At 32.8% G+C, this 17,493-nt stretch overlaps 1 protein-coding gene across 1 annotated transcript in view; it reads left to right on the top strand.

The window, feature by feature from the left end:
• The first annotated feature begins 1,211 nt into the window (after nucleotides 1-1,211).
• Nucleotides 1,212-17,493, top strand: part of LOC148271571 (putative gustatory receptor 28b) — a 43,787-nt gene continuing 27,505 nt past the window's right edge. The window contains exon 1 of the mRNA XM_088241224.1: nucleotides 1,212-1,231. The gene's annotated coding sequence lies outside the window, so the exon portion shown is untranslated. The remainder of the gene's footprint in view (nucleotides 1,232-17,493) is intronic.

The raw sequence follows: 17,493 nt of genomic DNA, 5'->3' as shown, positions 1-17,493 counted from the left end.
AAGAATAAAATATATTTATACACTTAAGTTTCACTTGCTGCTTAATAATTTTTTGACTATTTTTAAAAATGAAATTATGTTTTTTTCTTCACGATTTTTGGCTGATATTAAATTGTACAGATTTTTGTTTTTTTTTTTTTTAATAACCCTAACATTTATTTTACAAAAATCACTTTTTTTTTTATTGGTTGATAATTATGTTTTTTATGCGTAGTGAAAAATTTGTCTGAGTTTTCTTTTAGTTTTGTCTGGTAGTTTATTGTATAATTTCAGTCCCTGATTTATTAGTCTCGATTGTCCTTGTCTTGTTTTGGAATGTTGAATGTGGTATGTTCTGATATTCTTGTATAGGTCCATGTTTGCTACAATTTTTTTCAAGTTTTAGTTCTTTGTCTACAATGATATCAATGGCTAACTTAACTAAGGAATAAATTTTAAAGATTCTAGTTGAAAAAGTTCTTCTTCTTCTTCTTCTGCAGCCTTATTCTCTCCACTGCTGGATAAAGGCCTCTTCCAAACGTCTCCATTCCTTCCTATCACCCGCTTTCATCATCCACGTTTTAACAACAATAGAGGCAATGTCGTCGACCCATCTTTTCTGTGGCCTTCCAATACTTTTTTGTTTGCTCACGGTCTCCACTTTATTATTCTGGGTGTCCACCTGCCATCATTTTGCTTCGCCAAGTGTCCTGCCCACTGCCATTTCAATTTCGCTGCACGATCCATGATATCTACGACTCCGGTTCGGCGCCTTATTTCTTCAATTCTTATTTTGTCTCTTAGACATACACCGAGCATCTGTCTTTCCATGGATCAAAGTTGAAAAAGTTCATTCACATTTAATTGTTCAGTTCTTTAGTTGGTGTTAGATAAGGGAGGTCATATACTAGCTTCAGTATTTTATTTTGCTATCGTTGTAGTCTGATTATGTCATTTTGGTTTCCTTCCATATTTCCTTCTCTATCAAGTTCTCCATCTCTGTTGTAATTTGTCAATATTTTAATGCTTTACTAGTGGTTTTATGGGCCTAGTAGTTTTCCTAATAAATTTTATTGTTATTTTTAGTTTGTTCACAAAAATATGATTTAATTCATTCTGAATATTGATTTTATTGAATTCAATTGTCTGTTTTGATTTGTAGCTTCTACACTTTTCAACTAATATGTTCCACGTTCGGCCAACTTTCACGGCATTTGGATTATTCACTATTAACAATACTCTGTTTTTCACGGTAAGATTCTTAATAGGAATAAAATTATCTTTAAAGCGATCATTTTTTTCGGGTTTATTTTTCGGGTTCCTCGCGGGGAATCCCGATTGACGAATACATTTTACAATTTTTTTGACAAAATACCTTTTTAAACATAATAATTATATGTACATACGTATTATAAGTTTAACTTACTAGAATTCAAAAGTGCTTTGCGCATGTACAACAGGCTGAATTACCTTCATAGTTAGTTATGTATTTATATATTAAAAAAAAATATTTTTAATCATAAATTTCATAAAAAGTACATGTTTTTGTAAAATTCTAAACATATCTACTTTTACACATCTAGTACATGTTATCACTGTAACTCTCCAAAAAAAGAGACTTACTCTTGTGATTGGAGAGTGACTTACACTGTTTTAATTGTTTATTTACAAGAGTTAATATAATTTTAAATACGAGTACACGAAAAGAAAAAGAAAAACATAGGATATATAAAGGAAAAACATAAAACAATAATAAATTCATACTTATTAAAATTTAATGTTGTTTTTACACGAGTTCAAGAAATTTCTTCAGATTAACTTTAAATTTATTTGTTGATATATTATTTTTAATAGTTTTTAGTTCATTAGGAAGATTATTATAATTTTGTACACCTTTGAATACAAAGTTATTTTGACCATGACTAGTATGGAATTTAAGAATTTTAATATTATATTGGTATCTGAGTGACTTATTCATTTCAAATTATTATTATTTTTCTTTATTATATATTTGAATATTATAATTTATTTTATAAAGAGTGTCTACTATATGAACCTTAAATATTTTATATAGACTTTCCGTATTGAATGTTGAGGGTTTCTTTAAAATACCTTTAATAATTAATCTTTGTACTATTTTAAGAGGGTTTAATATATTGGCCTATGCACCACCCCATTTGAATTTTCAATTACTGCAACGGAGTTGAGGAGATGTAGATGTTCGAACAAAGGCAAAATATTGAATGTTGTATTGCGTGTAAAGTGGCTACTTAAACGTAAATGCCTAGACTTCCATATTTTCCTCTCAAAAAAGTTTTCTCTCTCTGTTGTAACACATTCGTAATACAGAATTCACTACGTAAAATATATTTTTCCATTTAAAATGTTTTTTGACAAATAACAATTTGAACATTTAAAAATTCAGTTATTAAATATTCGACATACACTTTAAAAGTGTTTTTCGACAAAAAAACAGTTTTTTTTCTAATTTGGCAAATATCCTCTAAAATCTAGGAAATGTAATAATAATATCGCCGTCCCAGTTCCACACGGAAACAAGTCCGAAATTGTCATATTTGAGTTAGACATTGATTCAAGTCAAAAAGCCGATATTCTTCCAATCCCACTCGGAAAAAACTAAATAAAGGCTTTGTTCTCTTCATAAAGACCATGTATTTCTTTGTGGAATTTTTAATTATTTTAAACTTATATATTCCACACAGTAACATTTTGACATGTTTCTGTGTGGAAATTAGAACGTTGAGTCATAAATGTATCTTTTTTCTATTCCATAGAGCAACAAGTCTTAGATATTATATTTTTTTATTTTTACACTTTATGTACTTATACAATTAATGTACATATAAGGGCGGGCATATTGCCTTAAGGCGATTTCTTCCTACCTACCTAAACCGTTCAGTTTGAGAAAATTACAAGCACATGGACATATTGAATCTTAAAATTGTATACAAAAATCATTAACAAAGATTAACAAAATAAAAGAATATATGAAAAATCAACACTTTACTATGAATATAAAAAAATAACACCATACTGTGAAGAGAGGAAAGGGGATGGAAAGGAAATAAGAAGGACTAAGGAACAATTTAAATATTTAGATAGTGACATTTCAATCTTGACTTAAATGTAAATAAACAAGGGGCGTCACTAACATTAGAGGGAAGATTATTCCACAATCGAGCAAATTTTACTGTAAAAGAGGAGGCAAGAAAAAATAGAGCGATGAGAGGGTATTAAAAGGGTTCTATCGTTACAAGAACGTAGAGATAGTCTGTGCTGTGATAAAGATTGGAAGAGCTCTCTCAGATAAACAGACGAAGTGGGATAATTTAAAATATTGTGAAGAAGTGATATAATGTGAATGATTCTTCTATGCCTGATACTGAGCCAGTGTAGTTGCATGCGATATTCGGTTATGTGGTCGAATTTGCGAAGATCAAAAATATAACGTATGCAAACATTCTGCAATCCTAATATTCACCTATTTTAGTCTACCTAACTAGGTACAACTTGTTTTAAGGCAGACAGTTTTATGCAAAATAAACAATAGCCAATTGTGTGCTAAAAATGGCTCCAAGGTTTCTTTTGGGAATTAAAGGCCAGTTTCCATTTTCTTTGCTCCAGCTAAAGTGTTCGAGTCATTGTTACATCACTGTATTTCATCAAAAGCGAAACCTTTTGGTTGACAAACAGCATGGATTCAGATCTGGACATTCAATTGAATTTAATTTTGTGGTATTAACTGAATACGTGTCGAAAGCCTTGGATAGAAGTCTTCAAGTGGACTGTTTATATAATGATTTTAACAGGGTTAATCATGACGTGTTGCTAAGAAAATTAAATAAAATTGGTTTTAGTTTAAGGCTTCAAGAGCTTTAGGAGTCAATTTGTCACTTATGAACTTTTTACTTTTAAACCGTTTCTTATATTTTCAGGAGTCCCACAGGGCTCTAATTTAGAGCCACTTTTATTCTCCATTTTTATAATTGACATTACTAGCGTGGTATCGCATTCACGAGATCTGTTGTTTGCTGATGATCTTAAATTATTTCTGGAGATTTTCACCTTAGATGATTGCCGCCTTCTCTAGTCTGATATAAATAATATATTTGATTGGGGAACTCAGAACTCACTAAAATTTAATGTTTCAAAATGTTATGTTTTGTCATATACAAGAGCAAAAAACTATTTTTATGCGGTACTGTATGGGAGTTTGTTCTCTTAAGAGAACTGTCACTGTCAAAGACCTGGAAATTATGTTTGATGCTAAACTGAAATTTCATGCTCACATAGGCACTTTTTGTGACAGCGTGCCGAAGTATTACAGATGGCATAATTTTACGTAGAAATAAAGGAAAATGTCACAAAAATGTATGTGATTTAAAATGCTTGTATTTCTTTTCAAAATCGAAAAAATAAAATTTGACTTCAGCCACTTTCATGTTCAACTTATTACCTTCAAATTATTGCAACAAATTTGAGTTGAATACTTAGTCTTTATTGAGATCTCAGATACCTAAGATTAGTCTAAATTTGAAATGGCGTAATCTGCAGGTCGAAAAGTAATTATATTTTATCATCATCATCATTCCCTTTCCGTACATAATCGTGCATAGGGCACTGCATTGGTACACCAATCGCAGCGTATCTTGATCATTTTTGTTGCATGAAGGTAAGGTAAGGTAAGTCTTACGCTTAAGTTACCAGTCCAGGGACTATGAAATATTCTAGTGAGAAAACACCCCTTTTAGATAAATATTTTATATCAACCATGTCCGGAATCGAACTCGAGACCTCTTGCATGGCAGGCTAAAGCAATTATTTTTTAGTTACATAAATCTTTTAAGTATATTTTATAACAGAAATACCTTTAAAACATATTGTTTTTAACTAATTCATGTTTTTATATGATAGCGCGAAAAAAAAAACATTCGCTTTAAAATGAAAAAAGTCGTATGATTTCCTAATTTTGCGTTCGTTTTACCAGACTACAGCCTTAGGTAATTGTGCCGTGTATAACACATGAAATAATAAAACATAGGTACTATTACTATATACATTTTAAATATAAAATCTGTATATAGAAAAGGCAATGTTTGTATGTATCCCTCCGATATACTAAATAACTACTCAACCGATTTACGCGGAGTTTTTTGCGAAATGATGAACATTGTCATGGGCATTTTTATAGTTAAAACAATATGTGAGCGTAAATGTTTTATTCATTAACATTGCATTCGACAAGAATACATATTTTACCAAATAATTGGGAGGAAGTTATTTTTTCGCATAAAAAAAATATATTAGAATGCATACAAACAAAATATTTTTTTTATGGATTCAAATACTATTTCTTTTAATTCCTTATAATTTCTACCCATTAATATCTTTTTACTGGATTTTTTAGAATGCTAAAATAATATTAAGAGACAGGTATTCAATTCATTTTTGAAAATTATATTTCTACGTAAGAACAGAAAAGTTTGAAATTTGCAAAAACAATTATTTATTTTAGAATTCAATCATAAACAAGAGTACCTAGGTAACTACATTCCAATAAAAAGTTACATCAGCTTTTACCGTTTATCTGATCGATTTGTCACGACAGTATCAGGCATTTTGGTTTTGAATTAAATGTCAAGCTCACGTAAAAATCCAGCTGGCAGTTAAAGAACGGCTAAATACGCGTCGGACATGACTGAGCATTTGAGCATTAGTTATGTGTCATAACTGTTGAGAGCTTATAGTGCGTCTATGTGTATTAATATTTCGGTGGTTTTATTTAAAAACACAGAACTTGTTTCTATGGCATTTAAAAGTAAAGTTTTGTAAGTACATATACTTAATTACATTCAATTTCAAGAGGAAACGTGGTCTTATTTTTTTTCAAACGAACGTATTACCTTTCTAATGTCCCTGGATTATGGCACTTGAGCATTAATTCAAGTGTTTTATTTACTTTATAAAGCTAACAATTATATTCTTCACATAAATAATGATTTCTGTGAATTCAGTTCCCGAAAATTAACAAATATATGATTTCATAATGTTTGTTTTTTTCAGATTATCGGAGCCATAACAACCTACATGATTATACTAATACAACACGCATCAGATGGATAAAATGCGTATGATAAGAAAACACATTGAAGATTAGTTCACGTGCTGATTAGTGCATTTACTTACCATGTATTATAGTTAATTATGTAAATAATTAATTTAAGGAGATACACAAATGTAAAACACATAAGCAACAATGATATAAATATTTGATGACGTTGTTAATTATTGCGTTATTATTTATACAATTGAAATCTACTACCCATTACTACTATACTACTAATATAATACGCATTACTACTACCCATTCTAGATTACGCATGACTGATTTAAGCTGTGAGCAACTCGATAAACTTAAACGACTTCAAAATACATGCATAAGGTACATTTTTGGTCTTAGGAAATATGACCACATTTCTGAATTTCGTAGGCAACTGAAATGGCTCAAAATTAGACAGCGGAGAGACTATCACTCCCTCTCACTTCTGTTCAATGTACTTCATAGTCTTAACGCTCCTATATACCTGCGTGAAAACAATTCATTTTTTAATTTTTTTTTTTTTTTTTAACGGACATTGTTCATGAACATTTTAAAAAAAAGAAAGAAGCATTGACAAACATAAGGGACATCGAGACAAGATTTGGACTATTTATTAAGTGCTCGTTTAAATCCTTGTAAACTTAAACCAAAAAAGTCCAGATCTTGTCTTGAGTTAACAATACGACAAAGGCGGGTCATTGGAGAATTTAGGCCATAGTTTCTTCTATGCTGATCGATGAACAGTACTTCATTGTTTCTCAATCTACGAGTCGGAATATTGAATTTTACTTGTCCCAGTAATGATGGAACATCGATTATATCATTTAGTATGCCGAACATATATATGGAGTCAACATTAGTTCTACGTTTTCGTAGACTAGAAATATTTCACATTGACTCTATTTCAGCATAAGAATAATTATCTCTCTCTAGTCCAAGCATCCACGCTATTTTTCGAAGCAAGCGATGTTGGACTGATTCTTCTTTCTTTGCACGCGGCGATGAAACATTGTATTACCTTTTTTTTTTTTTTTTTAAAGGTATAACCCGCTAAGCCTCTATTTTGAGGCTTGTCAGCAGGTGGGATATAGGGAATATGGAAGAAGGTAATGAAAAATACACCACAACACCCAGACCAATTGAGAAAAAAATCTTTCTTGGATTTTTTTCTTGCAACTGGCGGGAATCGAACCCGCGACGCTAGTTTCACAGATAGCCGTCTAACCAACTGCGCCACGGCGCCTGTCAATGTGATTTATGCGATTGACGTAGAATAGAGACCAGACCACTGAGGCATATTCAAGAAGAGGGCGAACAGTTGAGCAATAATGAGTTTTGATTGTACGGACATTAGTAAAATCAGAGGATATTCTGTTAATGAAGCCAAGTAATTTCAGTGATTTATTTACTGTGTTATCTATATGCTCGTTGTATGTCAGTTTAAAGTCCAAAATAACTCCTAAATCTCTGATGGACTTGACTACATCAATTTTGGAGTTTTCTAATAGGTACTCGAAGGAAATTGGTTGTTTTGTTCTATGAAATGACATTATTTTGCATTTTTTAATATTTAGTTCTAATTTCAACGCTTATTAGTTCATGGTTTCTCTTTCTTCTCTTAAAGCATACAGTATCCATGCGGCTCGACTGTGGAACCATCTCCCATCCACCATCAAAGATTTGTTTATTTACACCTTTTATCAAAATACAATTTTACGTTCACTTTGCCCAGCTAACAAGGGTACATACCCCGTTCCTAGCTAGGCAATTACATTCTAATATTTTATCATATATTACAACAGAGACAAAGAACATTTCAGAAAAGGTAATATAGAAGTCTAGGCATTTACAGGGCTTATGACCTGTCATTGGCTGTCACTTAAACCAGCCAATGACCGGTCATAAGCCCTGTAGATGCCCAGACTTCTATATTACCTTTTTTGAAATGTTCTTCATCTCTGTTGTAATATGTTAATATGATAATAGTAAGGAAATTAATAGAGCAGATACAAATAAAATATAAACTTATTCGTATACTCATTTTGATACATATACATACACACATACACCTACATACACACATATATATATATACGCATATATATACATGTACATACACACACACACAGATACACCCATGCGCATACACATACATACATTCATAAAAACATAGACAATTTATTTATGTGAAACTTCATGGTTGCCATCTATAAATATATTTTTTAAAATTATTCCTTATTTTTATATTTTATTTTCGACATCCAGTAAGAATCTCCAATCCGTGGCATGCATCAGCTTATCTGACTCCCTACAACCAATGTCATGAAAGAGCGAGGTCAACACCTTCCAAAACTTGACAACACTCCCGTCTTTCCAGGATTCTGGCAAAAGGTTATGGTCCTTTTTGCCTACGTAATAGTGTTGTCTCGATGCCAGAACAGTGTTGACCCCTTAACTTAGTATCAGATCTCTATTAGAGTATCTTGTATTATGGTTGTGGTTGACGCTTGGGTAAATGTCTTTATTTATGTGTGTAACCACTGCCGTTCTCAATATATACTGTTGAATAATATTCAGTACTCTAAATTATTTGAAGAACACGTCACTTGAATAGCGAAATGTTTTTTAAAAAATTACTCGGATCAAAGATTTCTGTGCAATTGCTACAGGTTCAAGGGCGGTTCTTTATGTTAAAACAGTATATTTGTTTAAATCACGTCTGAAGAAACATCTCCTTTATTTTCCTCAGTCTCTCATTTCCTCTTTCCTCTTTTTTCCCTTTTCTCACTGAGTAATAGTTTTGATTTGAGATAATTTATAAACAAATACGTTTATTTCTATTTTTATATATCTTTAGAATTTTAATCTTTATTTTCTATTGAATATGTTCTGTAACTTGAATTATAAAAATAAAACTATTCATTTATTGGTTGGTTGGAAGAAATTCCCATTTGGCAATAAGCCCGAAAATGCACAAATAACATTATGAACAAAAAGTTAAATAAATAAATTAAATAAAAATCATCAATTAATTAATAAAATAGAGCTTTGTCACGTAAGGTATGTATTGTGTATTTAGATTATCTTAATGATGTCAAGTATTTTAATTATAATAGACAATAATTTTGAAAAGTGTCCCATGTTAAACGTAGACATTTAATGGATTATTTTACACGTTTGCATTCAGATATCCGACATTTAGAGTCAACAATCATGAAACGTGTTAGTAAAGTTAGAAGAAAAATAATATTCTTTTTCTGCCACGCTGAAAGTACATTTGAAGCCGTAAACCCTGTTTTGAGAATCTGCAATCTCCTAGCATTTATTCCTTTTTATCTTTTAGTGAAAAGGGGGCGGATAAAACCGGTTTTCAGTCTTCTTTATGTAACTCTCCCACTATTTACATTTATAGCATACATGGCTAATATTTCAAATTTAATGATAAACCATTTTAATTTGAAGCCCCGGCCAAAATTGGATACCGAAGAATTCGGGAAATGGTTGAACATATACAATGGCTTGTTCAGTACTTTTTTATTCATCGGTGGATTTATAAATAAAAAAGGGTTTGCAAAATGCTTCGAACAGTTTGCAAATATTGATGAAATATTTAAATCGTTGGGGAGAACGCGCAACTTTTCTTTGCTGAGATTCCAAACAGCTTTGGGATTGTTCTTGTTGTATTCCTTATATTCTATGACATATTTTGTGAATTTTATATTACGAGATGAAAGAAACGTTAACTTTCTTTCATTCATTTCCGTTCTTTACACGCCGATTTCTCAATCTACATTCACAATGTATACACATTTTATTATTGCCTATTTGAACTACTTAAACTTGTATATTTTGAATGAAGAAATCAAAAAATTAGATCCCCATTTGGACCCATTTGCCGATAAAAACTTGAGATCTAAAAATAAAGTGGGTATCTGGAAAATTGAATTTTTTAAACATCCTAAACCAGAAGTTGCGTCACTTCAAAAAATTCTTTACATTTGGGCTGCTTATACCAATATATCTAATTGCGTGAACTTCCTAAATCGTTACTTTTCACAAAAAATACTTATAATAATTGGGGGATGTTTTTTGACTGGATTATTTAACATATTCCACATTCTTACAAAACTGAATGGAATATCTCAAGAAGAACATTTTGAGAACTATTTTTCGACGTCTGCGATCTCAAGACTTTTTATAGTCACAATTGATTTGTGTTTGATCATTTCGATGTGCAATTACTCTGAAAAAATGGTAAGATTCAAATAATTGTTAATCTAATTTCCATATTTAAAAAATCATATTGGTTGCACGAGTGGTTGGTGGGATTGAGTGATTTGTGGCTGGATGGACCGCCAGTGGATGAAAGTCCACCTATCCTACCCATCCTGTGATTTCCTAATTTTCAATGTTTGTTCATTATTCTCGTCTCTATGGCCATGGGTAGCTACGGTTGCTTTAAGAACAATTTTCCATATCCATAGCAACCAACATCAACCATCACTTCTTTTTCCCTTCTTGATAATTTGTATTGTCAACAACCGCACGCAACTTATTTTATCTTCCCGCATCCAATCGTCCTATCGCCCGCATTCACACACTTTTATATTTTCTGACCGCCGCGCCGCCACTCTTTACATATTTTACACATTCACCATTCTGCCCATGTTTGAACATCCACATTTCCTCAACTCTTCCATCTGTTGACTTTTGTGAAGTAAAAAAGCTGAAACCTTTATACGCGGGTGAGATTCATCCGGCTGAACCAAATCACCAACTAGGCAACGCCTGAAAACAATTGTCCAATTTTTATACTTCTTTTTTTACCAGGTAGTTAATTCAACAATGTTTGAGTTTGTCTAAATGGTTTCAGACTGGCTGGATTTTCTCCCTAGGGACTTATTCATATTTATTATTTGCTTAACAATATGTGTGTTTGTTACAGGCTCTTGAAATTAAATACTTAATTACCAAGTTGCTGGCTTCTGAAACGGATCCAAGTATTTCAAACGTGGTAAGAAATATATGGTTTTCATGTGGTCACCTTTAAAAATATATACGGGACAATCATATACAAACCTCGAATTTGTTTCTAACTGGAAAATAGTGAGCGAAGGTAGCCACCGCTCCTGGTGGGGATTGTGTGTATCTAGAGTCTGTTCGTTATTACAAGAATTAAAAAAATAAAAAAACAGCCACGGATCCGACGGAGAATAGCCTATTTCACACATATCGTCTTAATCTAAACGGCACGGTAAAATTATAGTGGATTGACATTTATTTGATTCGTTTGTATCTATTAAAATTTTAAAATATTTATATTTTTGTTTCTATTATAAAACTCCATTGTTAATGATTTTAATGAGAATATCAATAAAAAAATACAAAATAAGAAATATTAGTGCACTTACAATTTACCCAAATATTTCAATTTTGCTAAACAATTTCAACGAGTTGTAAATAACTCACTATTAAAAAATGAAATTCAAGTTAGGGTTAAGTGGGGTGCAAACCTTGGACCTTTGATCCCTGAGTCCGCAACACTTGCCAAGGGACCACAACCCAATTTAAATAAAATTGTAAAACTTAACAAAAAAGATTTTAATAATAATTTTATCAAAATCACTATTTTAACTAAGCTAGTACTCTCAGGTTAAAACCCTGCAAAAGGGAATCGTCTAGAGATTGGTCGGTCTCATGGTGTACTGGTTATTGCGTTTGCCAGGCTTTAAATAAATAAATATCTTTAAAACAATAAATATCGATCCACCGTATTGTATTTTATCATGCCGAGTAGATTTTTGCCGTGGTGCGAAATGGGCCAATCATGCGATATCACGCAGCGGGCTCGTGGTTTGCACGTGCACAGCGGTCCAGTCTCCGTGAATGTACGGTTGTTCAATTTTCACCGCTAGAGCTCCCTTCTCCAACACCCCCCTCCGTCTAACGACTTAAGATCTAGCGACTTCTAGCGACTTTTGAACATGCGTTTAGCGACATTTGCTCATGACGAGTTGGCAACACCGCCACCGGCTCAGTGCTCAGTAGTCATCGTGATGTCTGAGACGGCGGTACCTTCGTCCGTTGATCAACGCATTATAATTAAGTTCCTTGCCCATGAGGGGGTGAAACCATCCGAAGTTTTGATGTGACTTGAGGCACCCTTAGGTGAGGGACGCTTAAAAAGACACAAATGGCGTGAAGCTGGAAAGGTCTTGCTGATCGTATTTTCGACATTAAAGGAGTCATTCACATCAATTTTCTTCAATAACGTATTAATGATAATCTTGAGTACTACAGCCAACTGCTATACGAGACAAAACCGACATATTGTTGAAAGAGGCGTGACTTTCCAAAAAGAAACGTTATCCACCTCCATGACAACGCCAGACCCATACAGTAGCCCTTACTCGGCAAAAACTTAAAGAATTGTCCTGGACTACACCGGGACGCCCTCCCTAAAGTCCGGATCTATCGCCTTTTGACTATCCCTTGTTCGGCGCCATGGAATAAGCACTTGGACGGCAACGTTTTGACACCGCTGACGCAGTGAAGCTTTCGTGCGCAATTGGCTGATGACACAATCGTCTTTTTACGATTACGGGCTAAAGAAATTATCGATTCGTTGACAAAAACGCGTTTTTAAATGAGGAACTTATTCAGAGAAATAATTTGCAGTGTTTGTTTTCATTTCTATTGTTCTCCATAAAAAAATCCAGTTGATATTTGTTACACCCTCGTAATTTATATCAACATCAAAAATAATTATTGCTAACAAATAAGAAATCAATAAAAATAATACAAATACGCCCATTTTGTACAAAAAATTGAAGATAATTCTGTAAATTTTCTATTGTTATCTTGGCCCAGGAACGTCTAAAACTTGTTTTTTTAAGTATTTATTGAAACGTGTTTTTATTTCAGCTTCATCGCTTCTCTACTTCAATTTTTCATCTCCATCCCCAATTTTCGGCCGACGGACTTTTTGCTATTAATAATACTCTTTACTTTACCGTAAGTTCCCCATTTTAGTTGCTTTAATTTCAAAGTTTCAATAACAACAATTGTATTTCTCAGTAAGGTAACCATAGAATTAAGAATAGTCCAGAAGGAGCGTAGAATCATATTTGAACACATCGGACTGTGTCCAATAATTCCCCCACTTAAGCTAGGGTTTCCTAGGACAGCGGTGCCCGTATTTTAACGGCCGTAGTGAACGGTGGTGCAGTGGACAGCCGTCGTAACGGTGACTAGAGTGTGGTTTCCTAAGAAAACGGTGTTATCAACACCATTTAACACCGTTTCCCTAAGAAACCACTCTCTAGTCGACGTTACGACGGCTGTCCACTACATCACCGTTCACTACGGCCGTTAAAATACGGGCACCGCTGTCCTAGGAAACCCTAGCTTTAGACACACTTTCGCCATGCGCATACTTGAAGTCACCGGATAATATTGCCAGATCGCGAAGAATATAACCATAACACAAATGTAAGGTAAAAATAAAGCAATCTGTCAATTTCTCTAAAATTTTATTGTGCACGCGGAAACATTGATTGACACAACAGAGTAGATGAGTAAAGGGTGATTGAATATGAGTAATTGAGTTAATGAACTTCGAACTTAAAATATAAAACAATTTTTTTTGACATGAAACGTTAAATTTATATCATGTCAAAGATTATTTGATGTTTTGAAGATAATGTCGGTCAAACGTCCACCACCGAGTTGTTTAGTTTATTTTATTAATTCTCTCATAAGATAAGCAAAGGAGGGAAAAAAAATTTACTACCCTGGCAACACTTACGAAATTTCCATTTTGTTTTTTCGACAATCTGACAGATGGAAAAATAATTTAATTTTTAAGTGATGCATTTGTTATATACACATTCATTGGCTAATTACACATGAAATGTGATGGCATCCTGTTTTTTTAAGATTCTGAGAGTATTTCTTCACTTTATAAGGACACAACACGGCATTTTTGAATTCAAATTGGGAGTTGCGTACTGAGTGACGTCTACAAAGAAACTAATGGGTCCAAACGTAAACCTACTTATTTATGAGTAGTTTAGTCGCCTTCTATTTGATGTGGACTATTCTTTATTCTATGAAGGTAATCGAGATCAATCAACATAATATACACACTTATTCAAAACATTAGAAAAAAAAATAAGTAAAAAACTATTTTTTAAAATGAGTTTAATTCTGTAATGTGGTCTCCCATCTACGATATCCGTGAAAAGCGAATTGAATCAGTGCAACGGAAATTCGTACCAACCATTTTTTTTGTTGTTTTGGTTATATTTATGAGTTTATCTTTATGGGACTGTTAAAAATGGTTTGTATTCATAATATGGTTTGCAAATTCAGAAAAACTTTTACATTCTTTCACATATAAAGGTATTATAATGAACAACTTATAAAATATTGAAATACTAAACTATAGGTTAAGAGAAAACTTTAATTAATAATATTATATTCCAAAATTCTTTACCCCTGCTATCAATTTTCCCCAAAATTAGGGAAACCCCATCCCCTCCACCACACATTGCCTTGCCCCTTCCACCCGACCCTATAAGTACCTAAGTACCATGCGCGGTCCGCTCATATATTGGATGGAACCAATGCTTCACCAAAAAATTGACCTGTAAACAATCAGTATCTATATTTTTTTATTTAATAAAATCAACTATACGAGTAAGTTAATTAATTATTTAAATAACTACAAGAAATATTTTATTACTGGTTTGTTGTTTTAATCAAAGCCATCTGAGAAATGTTCATTCATCAATAACGTCCAAAATTTGGCGACAGCTCCACACACAACCTCTCGACCGCGCAGTTATGCGCGAACTGGTATAAAATATAAAATACACCGCGCTTTGTCTGATTCTGGATTATGGAACGACGCAAGTGCTTTAGTTTCTTTGAGGAGGGACGTCAGCACAGAATTTTACAAGTCCGCGCATGCGCAAATAGAGGTCTTCAATATTTTTGGAACCAATCCTAACAAACACATCCATGTTCATTTTCTATGTATGTTGACGATTTTATAACAAATTAAGCACTTAAATCGGTTGAGACGACGGCATTATAGTATTCAACTATGACAAATAACTATTTTATACTAAAATCATGGCATAAAATTGCTTTATAGTTTATTTTAAAACACCTAATTCGAATTTCTGTGTTAGTAGTAGGCACAAATTTTACCTATTTATTTATTTATTTATTTACACGCCCTACGGGCTTTTACATATATTAGAAATTACATTCAAGTGCAGCAGTGAAACATAAGTGTGTAAATTTAGTTCAAATTAAAGGTAACATAAGAAAAATTAAAAGATACAATAATAAGTAAAAATAAGGAAATGTACCAACATAGGTATAGGGTACATAGAAAAATATTTAATAAATTTACATATGAAAACATACACACATACATATACATACATATAAGCTTATACATTATTATAGAGATACATGAGAGAAAAAAAATTAAGAACAATATTAAGAAATTTTATACAAATTAATTTATAACCTTTTGAATACTTAACCTATATTTATATAAAGACAGACGAAATATATCAACTTCACCATACTCGTTACATTTTTACTTTTTTTTTTTGCACCACATCAGGCCAGGAGGCCTAATTACAGTGTTGAATTACATCACAGAGCACACAGGCTTGAGAAAAATCACATTTTAATTTTTGTGTTCTCACCGGGAATCGAGCCCGGAACCTTCCGTGCGTGAGTCAAGCGTCTTGACCACTACACCACGGAGGCCGCCAGCCGGTGTAGTCTAGGTATTGGTGAATTGTAATATTAATTGTGATTGCCAGGAGATTAAAAAAATAACGTTAGCTGCCGAGTATTTCAAACAGGTACATTTAAGCTGATAACAGTATTTAATTCCGGGACGTCCAATACGCTATTTGCTATTTTATATAAATTTAATAAATCATTTATAATTCTTCGTTTACAAAGAGTTGACATATTTAGTGTACATAATAAGTTATCGTAATCAATATTTTCAGTGGGTATATTAAGTTTGTAATTGATGAATCTAAGGAATTTACGTTGTACTCTTTCTAACTTTAAAATATGAATATTGTAATAAGGTGACCAAATTGTTGAATTGAATTCTAAATTACTTCTAACCAAGGCAGTAAAATAGCACTTTGAGGGTAGTGACGGAATTAAAATCCTTTACAGTTCGCTGCAAATATCCAATACATTTCATCACCTTGTTTGTGATGGTATAAATGTGAGGAATAAATATAAATTTTTCGCCAAAAACCATCCCCAAATCCTGTATTTGTGTATGAATGTACCTAGTACCAAATGACTGCTTCCCTAATCGAAAACTTCACCACACGCTCCTGCTAAGTAATAATCTGTGTATATGTTTTCTACTACTACTACTACTACTACTACTACTACTACTACTACTACTACTACTACTACTACTACTACTACTACTACTACTACTACTACTACTACTACTACTACTACTACTACTACTACTACAACTACTACCATCACGCCATTTCCCCGTAGGGGTAGGCAGAGAGAATGGACCGCCACACACGTCTATCCTGGCATACATTCCTAGCTCCTTCCACATTCATTCATCTTGTCATGCATGCCCTTTGGTTTTGTCTGCTTTTGACATGACCAGACTTAAGATTTTGGTTTATTTGATCATGCTACGTCTTCCTTGGTTGTCCTCGTCTCACAATGCCGTTCATTATCGCCATATATACTTGTTTTACCATTCTTTCGTCGTCCATTCGTTCTACGTGACCAAACCATCTCAGAGACCCTTCCGTAATCTTATCAATTATACTTGACTCAGATTTAAACTCTCGCATCATATCATCATTCGTAACGCTGTCATACTTTGATTTCTTACACATTCGTCTAAGATATCGCATTTCAACCGCGTTCACTCAGCTTTCATCCTTTCTCTGTCAGTTCCATGTTTCACTTCCATACATGAGTGTTAGGACTAAAACTCCGTTGACATATTTTTATTAGAAATTACTGTGCTTATTGCTTTGTTTATTTTGTTGCCCGCATTCACTCTTCTTTCAACATCTTTTTCCACTCTTCCATTTCTTGAAAACATGCTTCCCAGATGCACGAATTCTTTTTGTTTAGTTTAAATTTTTTACACCTAATGATGGATAATTCAGATTACATGAAACTAGTTGTGTTATTATATTTTACACTTTCATGTGGTAAAAATCACAAAGTGTTTCATTTGAAATAAATTCAACGTAATTTACCTTTATTTACCGCACAAAATTAGATTACATGTATTTTTGAAATAAATGTATTTTTTCAGATAATTGGAGCTGCAACAACATACATGATCATTCTGG

This window comes from Micrasema longulum, unplaced genomic scaffold (genome assembly GCF_059751315.1).
Source record: "Micrasema longulum isolate JH-2025_06_02 unplaced genomic scaffold, ASM5975131v1 h1tg002788l, whole genome shotgun sequence".
NCBI lineage: Eukaryota > Metazoa > Arthropoda > Insecta > Trichoptera > Brachycentridae > Micrasema > Micrasema longulum.
The sequence above is the reverse complement of the archived record's forward strand: the minus strand, read 5'-3'. Positions and strand labels throughout refer to the sequence as shown.